Source organism: Nicotiana tomentosiformis, chromosome 6, assembly GCF_000390325.3.
Source record: "Nicotiana tomentosiformis chromosome 6, ASM39032v3, whole genome shotgun sequence".
Lineage (NCBI taxonomy): Eukaryota > Viridiplantae > Streptophyta > Magnoliopsida > Solanales > Solanaceae > Nicotiana > Nicotiana tomentosiformis.
Window position 1 is genome coordinate 35,942,154 of NC_090817.1, and position 20,252 is coordinate 35,962,405.

Consider the following 20,252-nt stretch of genomic DNA (forward strand, 5'->3'; position numbering starts at 1 on the left):
AATCTTGAAGCTCCTCAATTTAAGATTTTATTTTGAAGATTTGATGTTTAATTCAAAGTTGGTGCTGTAAATTATTTCTTACAGTACCTTCAAGAAGTTTATAGTGAAATTTAGTCACATTTGAAGCTGATTTGAGGTGATTGAGATAGAATTTTTCAACTGAAAATTGAAGAAGAACACAGTTATCCAAAAGTATACCGCTACGGTATATAATATAATGTAGGAGTATATAGCTATACTGCAATAATATAATATTATAGTATATAATATACTGCAATGGTATATTGTACTAATCGAAGAAGAATACAGTTACTTAATAGTATACCGTTACGGTATACAATATATTGTAGGAGTATATAGCTATATTGCAACAATATACTGTTATATTATACAATATACTATAATAATATACAATAATAGTATGCAATAGTATGTTGTAATAGTATACACCATAATATGATACTTCGGCTGCTATTTGTTGAATCATCTAGGTACTATTGTGCAAAGCTAAAGTAATAGTTATAGTAACATTATACTATTATAGTATACAATATAATATAACTGTATACCACAATAAATAAGTTATTTTTTATTTTTTTTAGTTTTCCAACTATGTCCTAGCAAAGATTTTCTTAAATGAATTTTATGATAGAGTTCCATGAAAATAATATTCATTGTATAAGAAGTAGATGTCGGAAGACATAAAATAATAATATAACTATTTGGTATATTTATATGCAGTTTTAATATACTACTGTGACAAGTATTTTACAATAACATTAAATACTAATATATCATTTTACTATACTAGTATACCATTTTATTATAATGATATATAATTTTGGATCCTATGTGCTAGAAATATTTATAGTAATACATATAATGTTTTTTAAAAAAAGAAAAAAAATGCAATGAAAAAAAAGAGAGAAGAGAAAACAAGTATAATGTATAAGTTGTTCTAATAATTGATTTAAAGAAGAAAAAAAGAGAAAAAGAATACAAATAGTATACTATCAGTTATATTAAAGAAAGTGAATAAATATTTATTATATAAGTTATCTTTTATTATTGTATAAAAAATATGAATAAAGAAAAGGAGCAAAAAAGTGAATGTAATTAGATTATGTAGAACAAAAAATGTAAAATAAAAAAAAGAGCTAAATTTATTTAGAAAAGGAAGAAGAAATAAAGAAAATGAACAAGAGGAAGGAAAAAAGAGAAAAAATAAAATAAAAGAAAGGATCCAAAATTGAGTATGGAATTAGATTATTTGAAAATAATAAAATAAAGAATAATATGATTTAAAAAAAGAATAGAAAAGGAGAAAAAGGAAAAAAAGAAAAGAAAAAGGAGAAAAAAGAAAAGGATAAAAAATAGCCAATTAGCCACAAAAACTACAATGGGTACGAAAGGTAATTAGTTTAATGAGTAAAAAAATAAATGGTAAACAAGGGTAATTAGTTTGGTTTTTATGGGTGAAGCTATAAAACTCCCGAATTTAATTGCCGAGCCCAGACCTTCATTTGAAAGGGCCTCCAGATGTTAGCCCAGCATGGTCCTAAGCGGGCCGCAGCTGGCCCGTGAGTAGGGATGGCAAACGGGCAGATCGGGTCGGGTCGGGTCGGATATGAGCGGGTCAAAACGGATAATTTTAAAAACAGATAAATTATTCGACCCGACCCATATCTGAGACGGATAAAAAACGGGTTATCTAACGGATAATATGGATATCCATATTATCCATGACTTCTTGAATATGATCACTTTTGGGAGAATTCCTAGTCTCCCAAACTTGAGGAACCCCCAATTTGAGACTTTACGAATGTAAAAGTTAAACACATTAATTATCCATTGGTTATCCATTTTGGTTAACCATGTTCTAAATGGATAATATGGTTCTTATCCATATTCGACCCGTTTTTAAAAAAATTTATTATCCAACCCATTTTTTAATAGATAATATGGATGGATAACTGTTTTCTTTTAACCATTTAGACACCTCTACCCGTGAGCTTGCTCTTCAAAATTTCTTTTATTTTCAATGTAATCTATGAGATAGTTAACCTTTTGTGCGGAGAAAATCTTTTAAATAGTAGATGTTTAAGATTAAAGAATCAACGTATAAAAGTTTATACGTACACTTCAGTGGTAATTTCATTCAAATAACTGAAAGCTGTCACATTTTGCCTAAAGATTTCCAGTTAAACTACACTATTGGAAACTCCAATGATGCACCAACTTCAATATTTTTTACTTCATAGAGCAAAGGAGCTTGAAGTAAGCACAAGAATTAATTATGTGCAAAGAAAAAATGTTGAATCTATTATTATTGTTTCTTGATTTCATCATATATATAATATTGACTAACGAATATAATTTTCTTGCAGCTCTATATCCCTGTTATGACCAAACATATACGCAGAGCTCCGTTAGTTGTAGGGGTGCAATTTGAGCCCAAACCCATCTAACCCGCCCAACTCGCTTAGAGATTAATGAGCTGGATTACAATATTTTAACTCATGTGTCTATTTGGACTAAGCCCAAGTTAACCCACTGTGATCCATTAAGTAGCCAAATACTTAGTTGCATGTATTTAGACTTCAATAAGAAGAGCGAGTGGGGTCAAATAATAACCCAAAAGTGAGAGTATAGGATAATTAAGGGTGTGAAGTTCCAAAATACAGAAATCTGATTCCAGAGCAACCTCGACCTCAAGAAACCTTTTTCAGTTTTCCTTCGTGTTTTTTTTATCCGCATGCTTTTGCTTTAATTAGTTAAGAGAGAGCTATAGAAATAAGCCTAAAATATATAATTAGCAATTAAGTCATGCTATAAAATATTGCCAAAAAAAGTTATCAATGATATATAACATTCAAAATACCCAGGCAAAAAAAGATTTTATTCAATGAGTATGATTGGAATTTGTTGAAAACACATAGATGAGGAAATACACAAAATTTGAGGAAGATTGAAGGTGATTTAAATTAATTTGGAGTCAAAATTATAGTTGAAATCGAGTTTAAAAATTCTCTACAATACATGTATCTCACACACAAGGGGATACACAAGCATATACATTTGATATATATGAGATACATAAATGATACACGGGAGATACACATGGGGATACACATCTCATCTTGTTCCATGTTCATATTCTATTTCGAATTTGGCTCAAATTTCAATTCAAACCACCTCAAATCTCCACCTAAAATCATCCCAAATTGATATTCAAACCCATTAAGATGTACTCAACATATATATTGTATACGGTCAAAACCGATTAGTCTGTCGTACGGACTGATCGGTATGATAATACTTTGATCGAAGGTCGGCTTCGTAATACCAGGTCGAGGTCTGAAGTCAGGTCATCAAGCTTCGAATTCTAGGACCGATCAATGACAAGCTCGGTATCATTATCGAGCTCGTATCCAAATCGAACTACGGGGCGAGGCAAAATTATCGAGCCTAAGATGCATAGACCGACTGATACCGACCCCGAATCGATACCAAACTCCGAGTCAGAATCGAGCTCGAGTCAAGATCGAGAGCTCGAGTCAATATCGAGCTCACAGACAAGAGCCGTTGCAACCACATTAGGAGAGAGAATCCTGACAGGAATTAGGGAAAAACTAGTTTCTCATGGGTTTCCCACTATGTATTTTTTATTATATCTAAAGTAGGATCCCTCCACTATAAAGGGGATGATTGTTGTTTTTGTGAAGAGGATATTCACACATTGTAACAAAAGATTATTCCTTATATTGAAAGATCAATCCTTTGAGCTCTCTTACTTCATTTATTTCCTCTTTTTAATAGTTTTTATCTTTCGTTCTTATAGTCAAGATTGGATATTTCTATTTCTCTTTATGATTTGTATCAAGCTATACCACATACCCTTAGAACTACGTACAAATTCAACTCTATCTGATTTTTCGGGTAAACAGTTTGGCGCCCACCGTGGAGCTAAGGATAATAATGGTTATTTGATACGAATCTGCAAAAATACGCCGTTTTGCACTTATTTCCGGAAGTGTCTTTGATTTCGGATTAGCAATGACTAAACTATCAATTAAATGGCCTTACCAATCGACAATGAAGTTGGTCTTCAAGATGAGAACAACAACTTGACACCCAGTACCGAAAGGCCGTTTGTCAATGCCGTTGGAGCTCGAATCAAAGTGCCGATAGACATTAATTCACATGTGGCTATTGAGGCGAACCTACATTCTGAACCTGAAAATAACATACATGGTGGCACTCGATCTGCAGCTCGAGATGCCCATAACGTCAAGGAAAACGGCGTCAGCTTGCGTATGATTTTCGAAATGTTGCAAGCTCAACATGCAGCGATAGCTCAGTTGCAGAGTCAAGCCCAGATATAGAGCAGGCCGGAGCCCAGTCAACCCCGAGAAACCGCCCATACAACGGAACCAACTATAGTAAAATCAAATGAGTAGGAGTCGGGGACTAATCCCGAAATTGCTAAGATGTTCGAAGAACTGACCAAACGAATAGAATCGGGAGAAAGGAGGATCGAAGCAAACGACAAAAAGGTGAAAACATACAACTCCATGGTTGATTAGATCCCCGGGGGCACCACCAATATTGAAGGGCTTAGATTCCAAAAAATTCATACAAAAGCCTTTCTCCCCAAGCGCGGCTCCTAAACTGATCCCAAAGAAATTCCGCATGCCTGAGATTCCTAAATATAACGGAACTACTGACCCCAACGAACATGTCACCTCATACACATGTGCCATCAAAGGGAACGACCTAGAGGATGATGAGGTCAAATCCGTATTATTGAAGATATTCGGTGAAACCCTATCAAAAGGAGCAATGATATGGTATCATAATTTACCATCTAACTCTATTGATTCTTTTGCTATGCTTGCAGATTGTTTCGTAAAAGCACATGTTGGGGTCATAAAAGTCGAGACCCGGAAGTTGGACCTATTCAAGGTAAGACGAAAGGATAACGAGATGCTAAGAAAATTTGTATCTCGGTTCCAAATGGAACGAATGGATCTACCACCAGTCACAGACGATTGGACCGTTCAAGCTTTCACTCAAGGTCTAAACGAACAAAGCTCGATGGCTTCACGGCGGCTGAAGTATAACCTGATCGAATACCCAACAATTACTTGGGCAGATATGCATAATCGATATCAATCCAAAATAAGAGTCGAAGATGACCAATGGGGCTCTGGGTCCGTTATTAAAAGGGCTGCCAACCGAGAACATGGGTTGATCAAAAATCGATACCGGCCGTATAATGAAAATCCTACAAGCTCGGTGTGATGAACGACTAAAACGATACTACTGCTAAGGTACGACCCTCCCACCCCTGTTCAATTATATTCCGAAACTAACCCTTGCAGGTGTTCGACCAAAGACGAGGATTAATGAATTCGATCAGGAACAAAGATGGATTATTCAACACGAAGCCTTAGGTCTAAAAGCACGCGTTGCACTCTTTTTCCCTTGAGACCGGTTTTGTCCTAAATGGATTTTTCGGCAAGTTTTTTAATGAGGCAACCATTGATCGTGCTAACCTGGAACAGTTCAATAGTATTCGAGACCTCCTTACAATCAACCTTGAATACTGGGGGACATATCAACAATGATTATCAAGTACGGTGCAAAGTAAGTTACTTTATTATTTCATGGCAACATAGTCTCGACAGAAAAAATTGTAAGGGCCAAAATGGTCAAACGAGCCATGCCCATGTAAGTTGGCCTGAGCCCTAACACAAAACATGAACACATGTACAATGACTTACAAAGAAAAATTTCTTCTTTACTGATATCTTATATCCAAGAAAAATTCCTCTTTTTTGAGATCTTTTACGCAAACAAGCTTAAGGGCCGACCATTACCCCATAAAATCGGGGACTGCCAACCGAAAAGTCGACAAGTTAGAGCAACACTCACTCGACTATAAAGCCCAAGGGCTACACCGACTCGATTTCGAGCAACCATTCTCACTCGGGGACTATCTACAAAGCCCAAGGGCTACCATACTTCGAGTTCGAGTAAGCACTCGCTCGACTATTAAGCCTACGGGCTACATTACTTCGAGTTCGAATCATTCACTCGACTACTAAGCCTATAGGCTACTTTTATTTCGAGTTCGAGCAAGAACTCACTCGACTACTAAGACTACGGGCTACATAACTTCGAGTTCGAAATCACTCACTCGACTACTAAGCCTACGAGCTACATTACTTTGAGTTCGAAATCACTCACTCGACTACTAAGCCTACGGGCTACATTACTTCGAGTTCGAATCACCCACTTGACTATTAAGCCTACGGGCTACTATTATTTCGAGTTCAAGCAAACATTCACTCGACCAATTAGCCTACGGGCTATATCATCTCGAGTTTGAGCTATTACTCACTCAACTAATAAGCCTACGGGCTGTATTACTTCAAGTTCAAAACAATCACTCAACTCGATTACTAAGCCTATGGGCTACCTTATTTCGAGTTTGAGTAAATGCTCACTCGAATATAAAGGCTACAAAGTCCGAATTCGATCAAACTGCCTAAAGCCTTATGAAAACATTCATAAGGCATGAATAAAACAAAATCTTCACAAGGCAGAAAATAAAACAGAGGCAAGACGGGAAAAAAAGATATTTGTATATATCTACAAGATTGTTTACATGATTGTTTGCAAAATCCGAAAGGGAAACTAAGGGTTAAGTTTCTTGGTTATCCCCGGGGGCGGTCTCTTCTCCATCGGGATCCTCCCCACTCTGAAACCCGCTCTTGCTCCCATCATCATCATCGTCATCATCGGAGGACAAGGCCCCAACATCGGCTTCAAGCTCTTTTGCCTTTATTATCTCTTCAGTAAGATCGAAGCCTCGAGCATGGATCTCCTCGAGGGTTTCCCTCCAAGATTGGCATTTGGAAAATTTTGCAATCCAATGTGCTCGAGTTCGAGAGATCTCGGCTACTTTTCTCACATGCGACTGAGCGGCCTCAACATCGGCCCGATAAACAGCCACAAATGCGTCTGCATCGACCTTTATCTTTTCAGCCTTGGCAAGTTCAAAAGCCAACCGATCCTCGAGCTCCTCTGTTTTCCTTGCTTGAACCAAGATTTTCTCTTTCAGACTTTGAAGTGGATTTCGGCCGATGATAATTGGGATCGAGCAACCTCTTTCTCTCTAGCAAAGCGGTTCATACTTTCTTTCCATTTCAAGGACTCCGCCTTTATCACATCGACCTCCTCACGGAGCTTGCCGATCATCTCAAGCTTATGCTGCAACTGTGAGACAGAAAGATTAGCCATCGTTCCAGTATTGAGTCCATAGGCTTTTAATAGTGTCATTACCTGCTCGAACAGATCGGTCTGATCTTGGTGAGCTTTGGCCAACTAAGCTCGGAGGTCCTTGATTTCTTTTTCCCTTTGCCCTAAGAGGAATTTAAGGGCCTTCCTCTCCTCCGTGGCCCGTTAGAGATCGGCCTCATATCGATGCAGCTCAGTTCGGGGTCGAGAATATGCTTCTAGATGAGCTACCACGGCCTACGAAGAAAGAAGAAACAAAGTAAGAAAAGAAAAACAGACATAAGAGATAATACCAACAAAATAATTTAAGGCTTACCTGATTCAAAGCCTGCTGCACTCTGTGAAAAATATCAGATGCATCACTAGTGCCGGCAGCGTCCTCGATACCAGTAAACAAGTCACAAAAAGGATCCTCCCCCTCATGAGGCCTATCTAGTTCGAGGGCCCCCAAAGCTTGGGCTTCCCGAATCGCCCATTTGGAAAAAGCAGGGAAGGTGGGCGAGTCTTCGATTGCTACTACCCCAAGTGAGTCACTTGGGGCATTCTCTTCGGTTCGAAGAAATTCTGGGAGAGCCCCTTCAGACATATCCCCCATCCGTTGGCTTCGATGGGAAGCATCCTCGATCTCCAACGACTCAGGGACTCTGCCCGAATCTTTCTCCGATATATCCTCAGTTTAAGGCAGATCCGTATAAACCACCATCAATCCAGCTGCTTGTGGAACATCGGTGGTCTTCTTCGATCGGGCCACCAGTACGAACCCATTGTCTTCCTCTTCCTCATCTTCATCCCTTAGACACTGAACCGATTCTAAGGTCAAAGGGATAGTATTCTTCCTCGACTTTCGAGTCGACCTTGCCTTCGGTTTTGGATTTTCGGAAGTAGAGACACTTTTTCTCTTATTTCCCTCCGCCAGTTTAGAAACCGGGTCCGAGGCTTCTTCCTCGCCGGGCAGGGGCCTCAAAACCGCATCTTTGCCCATGCCTACACACAATAAAATTGGTTGAATATGTGGAAATTATTTCGTTCGAACTCTCAAAACATGAGAAATAGGCTTACCATAATTTTTGGCCTCCCATCGGCCCTTTGACAAATCACGCCACGAACGTTCGGCGTATGTAGAAGTCGAAGCCAGGGCCCGTACCCAGCTCTTAAGATCGGGAACGACACCGGTCATCCAAGGAACTGCTGCATCACAAAAGAGATATCAGCAAGAAAGAAACAAAGAGACATGGCGATAGGGAATAAGCAGCAGAATTACACTTACGCTTCATATTCCATTCTTCGGGGAATGACATCTTTTCGGCTGGGATCAGGTCCGAAGCCTTCACTCGAACGAACCTGCCTATATAACCTTGATCCTTGTCCTCATCTATGCTCGAGAACAGTACCTTGGTAGCCCGGCGTTGAAGTATTATTAGTCCACCTCGAAAGAGGCGGGGACTATACAATCTAATACGATGATCGAGGGTGAAAGGCATCCCCTCGATCTTGCTTGCAAAGAAACGGATCAGGATAACGATCCACCAAAAGGAAGGATGAATCTGACCTAGAGTTATTCGGTATTGATGACAAAAATCGATGATAGCAGGGTCGAAAGGTCCTAACGTAAAAGGGTAAGTATACACACTAAGGAACCCTTCCACGTGTGTAGTAATATCTTCATCGGGAGCCGAAATTACCACTTCCTTGTTATCCCCAGTTGCAATCTGTCTTTAACTGTGCAAGTTGCTTTTTGGTTATCGAGCACAAATATCTCGATACCGGCTCACACCGACCGGGAACCAGCGAGTCCTTATCGACCTTAAAATCGGAGGTGAGAAGACACGTTCTGGGAACAAACTTCTCAGGTCGTAGCTCCATTGGTGTTTTATCGGCAACGGGCTGTGAAGAAGAAGCCTCTTCTTTTTGAGGGACGGTTTTTGATGTTTTCACCATTGTTTGAATTTAGAAGAAATAAATAAAGAAGATGTGGTGTTTCAAAGAAAGATTTTGCAGTAAAAACCACAGAAGGAAAATTTCGCACTTAATTCAGAAGGTATGAGAAAATGCTTAGGAAATTTTGAGATTAGAAGATGTAAAAGTAATTAATGGTGAAAGAAGGGGATATTTATAGGCTGAGCAATGGCGGTCCAATATAGGTAATGGCCGACCACCGTCTGACACGCATTAAATACCTCGGTAAACTAAATCGATGGGACAGCTATCGTGTACGTCACGATCGGATTCGATGTACACGTCAGTATATATCTAATCGTACCGTTGAAAAATCATATCATTTTTCGTTATATTCTTCCCAAGAAATGCAAGGACTATTTGTATACGGTCAAAACCGATTAGTCCGTCGTACGGACTGGTGAGTATGATAATACTTTGATCGAAGGGCGGCTTCGTAATACCAGTTCGAGGTCCGAAGTCAGGTCATCGAGCTTTGAGTTCTAGGACCGATCAATGACAAGCTCGGTATCATTACCGAGCTTGTATCCAAATCGAACTACGAGGTGAGGCGAAATTATCGAGCCTAAGATGCATAGACCGACCGACACCGACCCGAATCGATACCAGACTCCGAGTCAGAATCGAGCTCGAGTCAAGATCGAGTTCACAGACAAAAGCCGTTGCAACCACACTAGGAGAGAGAATCCTGACAGGAATTAGGGAAAAACTAGTTTCTCATGGGTTCTCCACTATGTATTTTTTATTATATCTAAAGTAGGATCCCTTGGATGATTGTTGTTTATGTGAAGAGGACATTCACACATTGTAACAAAAAAGTATTCCTTATATTGAAAGATCAATCTTTTGAGCTCTCTTACTTCATTTATTTCCTCTTTTCAACAGTTTTTATCTTTCGTTCTTATAGTCAAGATTGGATATTTCTATTTCTCTTTACGATTTATATCAAGCTATACTACATACCCTTAGAACTACGTACAAATTCAACTCTATCTGATTTTTCGGGTAAACATATATTCCAACAACTCCCAAATGATAAACATTTACAATTCCAATAATGCATGCACTTAACAAATAATACATAACTAAAGAAAAAGTTCCGCTAGAATGTGTTGTTAATTGTTACTCAAGCTATTATGCATTTTAAAGAGACAGAATAATTTTATGCCAATGTTACATTGTTTTGAGATGTCAATTGCACTAAAATAATTTCTAGGCTAAATAGAGTCATGTACTTCAGAGTGCTGTATTGAAACTTCCTAAGAACATTTCTGGTTCTGGATTACTTACTCGAAATTTGATCTCAGCTTTTGTGATACTTTTCAGAAATTAACCAACTATTGAGAATAAAAGGAGGATATATGAACTACTTATTCTGTGTTTTAATGTGAGAGAGAGGCTTAAAAATAGCCAATTGAACTAATATTAAATTTTATGAGTAATTAGTTAATAATGGTACTCTATGAATTGACTAATATTAATTATGCTTTTACTTTGAAAAGCCAAGCCGATCGAATAGTTTGCTCATTAGTTAATCTTTCTAAAGTGTGATCTCACTGGCCAGCCTATCGCCTGGTTTAAAATGGGCAAAAATTAAAATGTTACCGAACCCCACCCAACTAGCGGGTAGAATTGGGCAAAGTGGTTCCTTCTCCACCGGGGATTTTCATCTATACTCGATTTCTGAGTCACTTTTTAACCTATACCTGTTTTGCAAAAAGAATTACAAGTGTACCTACTTTTCGGGTAACTTCAGACATACGGGCCTAAAGTAGCAAAGATTTATGTATGAAATTTGAACTTTAGAATGTTTTGTCTGAAGTGTAGTCTTATCAAAGCAAAACTTTAGATATTTTTGCCTAAAGTTTGGCCTGACTTGCAAAGGCAATCACGCAAATTTCAGTTCATAGTGCAATGGAAAACTTCAGTTCAATATTGCTGAACTTCAGCAATTTTGGCAGAAATTTTTGTTTTGTAATTGCTGAACTTTAGCATTCTAAGAGCTGAAATTTGTTTAGTATCTGCTGAACTTCAGCATTTTAGGAGCTAAATTTTGTTTAGTATTTGCTGAACTTCAGCTCCTAGAGGATGCACTTCAGTTCAATAATTGCTGAATTTCAGCAATTTTGGCTGAAATTTTTGTTTTGTAATTGCTGAACTTCAGCATTCTAGGAGTTGAAGTTTGTTTAGTATCTGCCGAACTTCAGCTCCTAGAGGATGCACTTCAGTTCAATAATTGCTGAACTTCAGCAATTTTGGCTGAAGTTTTTGTTTTGTAATTGCTGAACTTCAGCATTTTAGGAGCTGAAGTTTGTTTAGAATATGCTAAACTTCAGCATTTTAGGAGCTGAAGTTTATTTAGTATTTGCTGAACTTCAACTCCTAGAGGATGCACTTCAGTTCAATAATTACTGAACTTAAGCAATTTTGGCTGAAGTTTTTGTTTTGTAATTGCTGAACTTCAGCATTCTAAGAGCTGAAGTTTGTTTAGTATCTGCTGAACTTCAACATTTTAAGAGTTGAAGTTTGTTTAGTATTTGCTGAACTTCAACTCCTAGAGGATGCACTTCAGTACTTGGGTCCTTTTGGGTAATATTCCAAGCAGTCAACTTGAACTTCCCGTCGTCCATCCTCATACCATGAAGGAAGGTATCCGTGGGTTCATCAAAACTTTGCCATAGTGGCTACCCTGACAAATCATCAATTAAACCAAGTTTCCTGAATCCAAGAGTTTCGCTTTATGTGAAGAAGATGCACTTGTGCCTACTTGTGTTGAGAAATATGAGTTCCTTGAAATTGTTTAATATCACCCGCCGAAGAAAAAGATGAAGAAGGATGAGAAGAAGAAGAAAACGAAGGAAGAGAAGGAGGAGGAGAAAGAGGCTTGAAGTTGTTTAAAAAGTGGGTACAAGTTAAAACTTTTTTAAAAAGTAGGTATAGGTTAAATGTGGGCGACCAAATAGGGCGCTCCGTACAATTTTTACCTTCTCCACGACAATTATTTTTGTGTAACTAATAATTTTAGTCATTTTTGTGTACATGTAAATATTATGTATATAATAATAATAATAATAATAATAATAATAATAATAATAATAATAATAATTCTTTGTACTTGTTACATATTATCAAGAAATATACTTTGCAACATACATCGGAATATCAACTTACCAAATTCTAAATAACAGAATAGATTTAACATTAATTAAAGAGGAAGAATCAAGAATGTCTCCGTGCATATATATGGTTAATACCCCCAAGAATTGGGTGAGCATGGGGCAGTACTCCTGGTCCACATAGTCTTCTTAAAATATTGGGATTTTGGTTGGCACAGGGGTAGAGATATATACGTTAGCAAGTCGCTAAAATACATTGAAAAGATCGTATAACAAAAAGACTATATAATGGGATATTGCCTTTAAAAACATCGAATAGCACAATACAAATGGTAGACGAGTTGCTGAAAACGATACGTATAGCAGACATGCTTTTGATAGATATAATAGGGAAAATGCCTAAATATGTCATTGTAGTTAGCGAAATGGCTTATTCATGCCACTCGTTAATAGTTGAGCCTGTTAGTGCCATTGCTGTTATATTACTGGCCTATATATGCCACTATTCATTAACAGACAACTCATCCCATATTAAAAAAAAATAAAAATACTAAATCTGATTTTTTAACGCCAAGTTTGACACGTGTTAGCTACCCAAACCACTACATAACTCTATCCCACTTCTCACTCTAACCCTAGTTACCCCAACTATTTCAATTATATTTATGTGGTAGATGCGGATTCAATTGAACCTATAATTTTTGACGCAGAGTAAAAATTTATGTGTAAAAATTTATTAAAATTACAAAAATAATAGATATGAATCCATAACTTTAAAAATATAATGAGTTCAATATTAAAATCTTTAAAGTTGAACCCATATAGTCTAAATTGTGGATTCGCCTCTGTTTACGTTATAGTTTAGTTATATTGTAAGGGATGGTTGTGTTTTAAGTATGTTCTGAATATATATATATATATATATATATATATATATATATATATATATATATTCTGAACAAGACAATATGGAAAAAAGTTATTTGGACAGCTTATTGTTTCACTTGTATCTAGAGAATTTTTATCCACTGTTGCAATGAGCTTTACTTTGGCAACAGTTGTTGCAATGAGCTTTACGTTGACGAGCTTATTTTGTACAATGGGCTTTACTCTGGCAATTTTTATCCACTGTTGCGTGTTTGGTGGAGAGCATTTTGTTGATGATATGAAGTGGGGCTTTGGGATTTTGGGGGAATAAATATCTGGTAAGAAAATAAATGAGGTTGGGTTAGTTGGGGTAACTAGGGTTAGAGTGGGAAGTGGGGTAGAGTTATGTAGTGGTTTGGGTAGCTGACACGTGTCAAACTTGGTGTTAAAAAATCAGATTTAGTATTTTTTTTATTTTTTAATATGGGATGAGTTGTCTATTAATGAATAGTGGCATATATAGGCCAGTGGTGTAATGACAATGACACTAATAAGCCCAACTATTAACGAGTGGCATGGATAAGCCATATCGTTAAGTAAAATGACATATTTAGGCCTTTACCCGATATAATATTTGAGTCACAATTATTTAGCCCCTCTTTCATGATCTAGTATGTAATACTCCATTGTTTTAGCTTTGTTTCACACTATTGTCTTATTTGTCCGTAATGATCCATTTCTATATTTTCTTAATAAGATTTTTTATAACCACACAAATATTATAACATATTTAAGAAAATATGTTTCAAAAGTATTTATTTCTTTCTTTAATTTTGTGTCAAGCCAAACTACGACAAAAAAGTAAAACAGAGGGAGTACCTATATCTATATCTATATCTTATATTAAAATCATGAAGCCCCTTAGCGAAATGTCGTTCGCCTTTTTTACCCTTTTAAAATTGATTTTACATTGAACAGATTAGGAACATACATTTAATTATTTTTTTAATATTTAGGAATAGTCATTTAATTATTTTTCTAATATTTAGGACTTTGATTTCAACTAAATTTTTGGTTAATAGTTTTTTATTTTAACTAGGTAAGAAGGCCTAATATTTAGAAATTCAAAATAAGTATATTTCAACTTATAAATGTGGTAATAAGTAAGTCCGGATGTTGATTTGGAGGTCCGTAGGTTGATTTGGCGCTTTTTGGCGAAAGTTAAAAAGTTGAAGGTTTGGAAGGTTGATAGGTTTGATCTAGGGTTGACTTCATTGATATCGGGCTCAGATTGTGATCCAGGAGTTGGTATAGGTCCGTTGTGTCATTTGGGACTTGTATGCAAAATTTGAGCTCATTCGGAGTTGGTTCGACATGATTCGACATTAGTTTTGTGTGATGACCTGATGGATCATTTTGAGTTTTAGCCTTTATTTTCTTGTTTTGATACCTTGATTAGATCCGTTTAGTATTCCTCTATTTGTGTGCGCAGTCCATGTCTTGTTCCGGAAAAGTCTTTATGTGAAAAATCGAAGAAAATATGAATTGTTTCCTTAAAAATAATTTGAGTAGACTACAGTCAATATGTGAATTTGAAATGTGATTTTTTTTGTAAATGGATGCAGATCAATATTTTGATATCCCGGTAGATCCGTATCGTGATTTGGGACTTGGGCGTATGCACGGAATTGAATTCGGAAGTCCCTAACTTGATTTAGCGTGATTTGTTGAAAACTAGTAATTTGAAGGTTTAAAAAATTCCGAAATTTGACCGTAGGTTGACTTTATAGCTATCAGGCTCGGATTTCAGTTCTGGGATTTGGTATAGGTTCATTTTACTATTATTGACTTGTTTGCAAAATTTGGTTCAAAACGGAGTTGATTTGACATGATTCGGACTCTTGGTGGTGAATTTGAAAGTTCTTAAGTTTCATTGAAAATTTCATATATTGATGTCTGATTCGTAGTTCTAGGTATTATTTTGGCATTTTGATCGCGCGAGCAAGTTCATATGATGTTATTACACTTGTGTGCATGTTTGGTTTGGAGCCCGAGGGGCTCAGATGATTTTGGATAGGCTATGGATCGATTTTAGACTTAGAAGGTTGTTGGTTTTCACTGTTGCTGATGTCTGGTGTGCTGTTCTTCGCGATCGCGAAGGGTAACTTGGGACTAGGGAAGTTTTCTTCTACGCGAATGCGAAACATCAGAGGGATTAACCTTCGTGAACGCGACCCTTCACTTGCAAACACAATAGGTAATGGATTTTGGGGGGAGGTAGGGGTTTATTCTACGCGAATGCGAGCCCAAGCTCGCGAACGCGATGGCCGGGGGTGGGGGTGGGGGGAATACACCATCGTGAACGCGTGCAACCCCTCACGAAGGTGAAGGCGAAGGCGATTTGGGCCGCTGCTCTTTGCGATCGTGTCAGGCCCTTCGGGATCGCGAAGAAGGCCTGACGCCCAGTGACTTAAATATTCCAAAGTCGAGATTCAACCCATTTTCACCATTTCCAAGTTTGAGCTCAACCTAGAGGCGATTTTGAAGAGAAATTTCATCCCAACTTCATAGGTTAGTAGATTTTAACTTGTTTTCTTCCATTTCCATAAACACTCATTGATTTCTAACCTTTAATCTATACTTTTTCATGGTAGAAATTAGGGATTTATGTAAAAATTAAAAATTTTGAGAATTTGAGATTTAGACCTCAAATTGAGGTCAAATTTCAAAACTAATCATATAATCGGGCTCGGAGGTGAATGGATTTTGTTCTGAATCTCGGGTTTTGATCAAATGGGCCTGAGGTTGATTTTTGTTGACTTTTTTCAAAATCATTAAAGATTGAATATTTTTCACTCGTGAGTAGTTTCTAAAGCTTATTTTGAATTGTTTGAACTATATTTTGTTAGATTCGATTGGTTTGGAGGCGAATTTTAGGGGAAAGGCCTTGGTTGAGTTTTGATTTGATTGCAGAGTGAGGTAAATATTGGATCTAACCTTGACTTGAGGGAATTAGAAATTTTTGAACTATATGTTGTGTGGATTATGTGAGAAAACAACATATATGCGAGGTAACGAGTGTATATACGTCATCAAGATATTTGTTTCCATGTTTCTCGTTATTTCGTGAATTATCTTATTCCATGCCTTAATTGTTACATGCTTTATTTGACTTCTATGCCGTAATTGTTAATTGTAATTTATTTATTCTTGTATTATATTGTCCGTCCCTTCCATGAATCTATGCTTAATTGCTACTTGCTTTTAATTATTTTATTTGCACTCTTTGACTGTCACATGCTTTACTTGTCCCATTATTTTTATAACATTTGTTGCATTCTAAGATGTAGTTTCATTTGCGTGAGTTGTTGAGTTTGTTAGATACCGATAAACTTGTAAAGTAGAGACTTCGAATTTTAAAGATTCTTTGATTATTATGTGGTCCTTTATTGCCTTGTACTTTTACTCTTTGATGTAGAAATTCTTGTAAATTGAGTTATTGGATTGTTTATGTTAATTGAAAGTGTTTGGGGATCGGGTTGCACGCCGCAATAGAAATTGAAAGATATTGAATTGAAATGGTAGAATAAGGGCGGATACTTGATGTTGATAAATGATGAAATGGTGGGATCGGATTGCGCGCCACAACGGATTGTATATGTGGTACTTGATATCGATAAAGGATGATATGGTAGGATCGGGTTGCGCGCCGTAATAGATTGTATACGTGGTACTTGATATTGATAAAGTATGATATGGTGAGATCGGGTTGCACGCCGCAACGGACTGTGTGTGTTGTACTTATTGTTATTATTGTGTTAATTTAAGCATTTCTATATGAGATTACAAGACTTGTTATTCTGGGCTTTCTGATAATGAGGTTCGGGTTCATTTTTGCAAATTAATTGCTTTACTTCCATTTCCTATTTTTTCTTCCCTGTTATTATTATTATTACTGCATACATATTATTGTAAGTGGCCTGCTTTAGCCTTGTCACTACTTCGTTGAGATTAGGTTCGGAACTTACAGAGTACATGGGGTCGGTTGTACTCATACTACAATCTGCACTTCTTGTGCAGATACCAGAGTTGGTCCTAACGGTGTTCAATAGCTTTTACTCGGATCCAGTCACTGACAGAGACTTGAGGTACAGTTGCACGACGTTTGCAACCCTGAAGTCCCCTTCCTCCCTTTCTTTAATGTTTTATTAAGTTTCAAAACAATGTAATTTGTTAATACCATATTTGTAGCACTCTAGATGTTTATGTACTCGTGACACCAATTTCTGTGTTATGTTTAGACTTCGTTGTTCAGTATTATTTTACTATACTTCAGACCTATATCGTTTTCATTGTTAATATCTTGTTATAAATTGTAAAAATCAATTAATTTTTTGTTTCACGTCGACTTGCCTAGCAAGTACATGTTAGGCAGCATCATGAGCCCGAGGTTGGGATTTCGGATCGTGACAAGTTGGTATCAGAGTACTAGGTTGCCTAGGGCTCACAAATCATGAGCCAACTTAGTAGAGTCTGGAGGATCGATACAGAGACGTCTGTTAGGGACAAATTTATAGGTAAATACACGGGGCACGTGAATCCATGGTCTTTCAGTCAAACTAAGTATTTTATGTACATATTTTTTAGAATTAGTCTAATATTAACTGGTGGTACCCATGCTCCAAAGAGGCTAAATGGTACACTTGGTTGAGTATTGAGTTATTGACCTGAGGACCAGGGATCAAATCCCACTTAATACTTTCTTTTTTCTCCTTTTTTTTAGTAATGCACCCATATTATAAGAATCCTAAATCCGCCTCTGATGTCTGTACTTATCTTCTAGAGGCTATGGAGTTTTAGGGACATTAGTAAAGGCAACAAAAGAATGAAAGAACTTTTTGATTGCACCAATGAGTAAAGAGAGTTACCAACTAAACAAGGTGAATCGTTAAAGATGAAATAAAAACTGGAGCAAACGACTCCAATGAGAATGAAACAAAGGTCACCAACTAATTGTGTTTGATTATTCTTTCTATAAATAAACATATTACAACTTATTTTTTTCAAAAACTTTGTTATGTGGTATTATGACTGAGGGGCAAGTCTTAACATAAATATCATATGTTCTTTTAGGTTAGATGACTACCACTTTCTTTTCGTCTTACAATATCCTGTGACTAAATTTATTGTCTTGTTTGTGAAAATATTTGCAGGTAAAGCAAGTCCCTGCTGCATCTCACCCTCGACTTTTTGGCCTGTATATATTGCTGAGCTATAACTTAAGGTAAACATTTTGTTGATCTGCTCGTGTCTCTTTTCAATTTTAGTACATAATCACTATTCCATCCTTTTTATAGTTGGGAAGATTATGAATAGTAAAGATATGCAATTTTATCCTTGATATAGGATGTTAAGACGGTAAAAAACTAAAGAGGTTGGACATAACTGTATAAGTCGAAATCTGTATTAGTTCTTGGGACTAAGTAACATCGAGAAAAGAGTCAGCTGAGGTCGATCAGGAGATGGCAATGCCTATGGTCGAGATGCAAAAGATGGTCGATGTCGAGCATTGCAAAAAGAGCTGTAACAGCTAGTTTATTAGGGCATGATATTAAAGAGAATATTCCATTGGATATTCTTTATACTTGTACTATTAGGGTTTATTGGGGGTATATCCCAGATAAATAGGAAAAAAGATAAGGAAAATGGGCAGGTGATATTTATGGTGATAAGAACAAACTTGGCTAAAAGTTTCTATCTCTCTTGTAAAGATACAAAGACTACCTTTTTATCAAGATTCTTTTTTCATCAGATCTGAGAATATCTTGAATATTCTAAGATCTACCTGTCACTCATCATTGTCACGAATGTTGAATTTTTCCCTAAGCTCAGCTAGATCGACATCTTTCATCGCTGACTCCGAGACCTCAGGCTCTCCTTCAGGCACCTTCGAAAAGTCGGACCTAACTTTCTCACTACGAGGAATCATTTCCTCCACCGTAGAAAAATTCTCATCTTCAACGGCGATAGAGACACCATCAACGCGAGAGGGCATAAGCACCGCCAAAAGAGACATGGTCAGTTCCCACACTGAAACCAGAGGATACATTAGCCATATTGTTGATAGAGGATATTCAGGCAAGGAAGTATTAGAAGCAACAAGAATCGCTAAGACCAGTAAAGAGGATACGCAACAATGAAGTAGGGAGAAGAAAACAAAGGGATTCGGTATGAAGAATATGCAAAACACGAACAAATATCCTCAACTCCCTATTTATAAGAATTAAAGCGTCAAAACAGTGAAATCGGGCCATCATTACCCAGCGCTGGTATAGAAATGGAAGGTGCACGGAAAACGACGTAAAATATCGAAAAAATACGCCATAATGACGTATGATGTCATGACATCATTCTGGAGTAGAAACGATATGACCTCGAAAGTCGCAGCTCACGAAAGGTCATGTTGTCATCCCGTCTAAAACGTCACTACTCGACCCGCTCGCCTAATTTTTCCAACGACGATAAACATAATCCGCTCATCAAGGTCGTCTGGGGTCAGCCTTAATAAACGGAGGGACTAACTGTATAAGTCAAAATTTGTCTCAGTACATGGGACTAAGTAACATCGAGAAAAGAGTCAGACGAGGTTGACCAGGAGATGGCAAAGCCCGTGGTCGAGATGCAAAAGATGGTCGATGTCGAGCATTGCAAAAAGAGCTGTAACGGCTAGTTTATTAGGGTAGGATATTAAAGAGAATATTCCATTAGATATTCTTTATACTTGTACTATTAGAGTTTATTGGGGGTATGTTTTAGATAAATAGGAAAAAATATAAGGAATATGGGCAGGTGATATTCATGGTGATAAGAATAGATTTGGCTAAAAGATTCTCTCTCTCTTGTCAAGATACAAAGATTACCTTTTTATCAAGATTCTTGCTCATATTATTTCACACTTTTCTATGAGATCCGAGAATATCTTGAATGTTCTAAGATCTGTCTGTCACT